Source organism: Armigeres subalbatus, chromosome 1 (genome assembly GCF_024139115.2).
Source record: "Armigeres subalbatus isolate Guangzhou_Male chromosome 1, GZ_Asu_2, whole genome shotgun sequence".
In the NCBI taxonomy this organism is placed as follows: Eukaryota; Metazoa; Arthropoda; class Insecta; order Diptera; family Culicidae; genus Armigeres; species Armigeres subalbatus.
Window position 1 is genome coordinate 49,593,761 of NC_085139.1, and position 2,246 is coordinate 49,596,006.

General features: G+C 37.6%; 1 long non-coding RNA gene across 2 annotated transcripts; it reads left to right on the forward strand.

The window, feature by feature from the left end:
• The first annotated feature begins 655 nt into the window (after positions 1-655).
• LOC134208373 (uncharacterized) lies at positions 656-2,013 on the forward strand. 2 transcript variants are annotated; one of them, XR_009978639.1, is made up of 4 exons: positions 656-1,085; positions 1,152-1,458; positions 1,543-1,838; positions 1,899-2,013. It is a non-coding gene; the product is annotated as an uncharacterized LOC134208373 (long non-coding RNA). The 2 variants fall into 2 exon arrangements; XR_009978638.1 differs by having other exon boundaries at positions 1,543-2,007.
• The last annotated feature ends 233 nt before the right edge of the window (positions 2,014-2,246 follow it).

Consider the following 2,246-nt stretch of genomic DNA (forward strand, 5'->3'; position numbering starts at 1 on the left):
GAATAGGCTATAAGACCTACCGTTTTGACTCAGATTCTTGATCTTCTCAGAACTGAAAATCGATAGTTTTGGGGCACTAAAATGGCATTGTTTGGAATATGAGTCATGCTCGGGATTTGAGTCAAAACGGTACTCAAAATTGCATCTAATTCGACTTATTTTCATTTGTAACTATCAAATCTGTACAAAATGTCTAAAATTCCGTACCCTGTGTTAATAATTTCAACAGTCCACAAGCACCAATTTTCTTTGGCAGTTCTATAAAGAAAAACTTTTTATCTCTATGATATCGTATCCATAGATGAACATCAATAAATCATCATTCGGACACTTCTCTAACGGAGACAATTTATTGCAAACGTGTTTTAACTTTTGTACATTATTAATAAAATCTGATAGAAAAGCAGATGGATAAATTGAAAAGTTATTGCAGATGCTGAAAAAATGGAAAATTATGGACGAGAACAGCTTCCCTGGGAAGCTTACCAGACTGATCAAAGCAACGGTGGATGGTGTGCAAAACTGTGTGAAGATTTCGGGCGAACACTCAGTTCGTTCGAATCGCGCCGGGGACTAAGACAAGGTGATGGACTTTCGTGCCTGTTGTTCAACATTGCGCTAGAAGGTGTCATGCGGAGAACCGGGTGTAATGCCTTGTTCAGATTACAGCTGAATAACATGTTATTCGAAGGTGTTACTTCTGAATAACAAAACCGTTCGCACTAGCATTTTAGGTAATACTATTTGACAGCTGACAGCATGTGTCAAGCGCCAAATTTTTTCGAGCAGTTTGTTGTTTGTTTACAAATATGCAGCGAGATTCTTCAAATTAGAATTCAATTATTATTAAACAATTAATCTGTTTGCGATAAAGAACTGTTCAGCGGTAATGAGATTTATTAATTTGCTATTTTCTTCGTAATTGCAAGAAGCGGACCAAACTCCGAAGGCGTGAGTTCAGTATGGGATGAAACTGATAGTGATTAGTGTGCGCTAAAAAGCCAGAAGTATTTGTGTGCTTCGTTTAAATTTTATTTTGCTCATTTTTCCTTCGGAAATCGGCTAGGAACTGTGGTTACAAGTAGGTAATTTCATTAGCTTGTTTACTGATGTTGCTTTCTATATAAAATAGTGTGTATTGTTTGTCTTAGGTTTCGTCACCGGTGAACGGGATGTGAAGTCGAGGATTCCATAAATATTACACAGGCAGAAAGCATCAATGGAGCCTGGAAGGTCAAGATGGATCAGAAATAAAACAATGTTTAGCAGCTGCAAGACGAGCCAACATGAATTCAAAACAAAATTGTATCGCCAAAACAGTGTGACAATGGAATTCATGGAACAACTTCAGCGTGAGAAAACAGGATTCCTGGAACCCGAACTAACTCGAGAACTACGGTGGAAATTCCAAAAATATTCAGTGCTATCGTTTGGAGCGACCGACGGCTTTTTACTGGGGTAAGTCCGAAACAGTTTATTATGCAACATATTTTTGAAATTTTCGAAATAATGTTACTGACGATAATAATTTTATGTATTTAGATGCGTCTTGGACCCAATGGGAAGTGTCATCAGTGTTGGTTGTCCTCCCCTATTTGGTTGTATCGTTGATCGGATTATTCTGCACCTATTTTGTAGATCCAGTTTTGCTCAAAAGGTCACCAATCGGAAAACCACAAGTTGCGGGTAGTGATAGTATTATAATTGGTTTTAAGAGTAAGAAACCCACCGTCGTTTCACCCACAAGAGGATGTACAAAGTAACTTCCAATTTTTATATTAAAATAACAATTAAACAACGCAGGATGATATCGCACGTAATCATCATCAGAGGAGATGGTATTAGTTGCCAAAATCAGCTAAAACCACTCATCACATTTCATTTATATCTCAACTTAGGTGAACGAGGCCAGGCACGGAACTACGTTGTTGTGTTTCGCTAGGAATGGATCGTGGAGTACTACTAACTAAAATAGATACTGAAATGATTCAAACGAAATAAAGATATTCAAACGCATTCACTTCTTCTTCTTCTTTTTCTTCTTCTACGGGTCTACATTCCAAGTGGAACCTGGCGCGTTTTCAACTTGGTATCCTTCACCATTTTTTCAGTTAAAATTTGAAAGCTTTTCTATGCCCGCCATTGCATAAGTGTATGTCCTGTTTGGCAAATACAATGGATACATTATGCCCAAGCAATCGAGATTGTTTTCCACTCGAAAACATACTAGACTTAACCGAAAATCA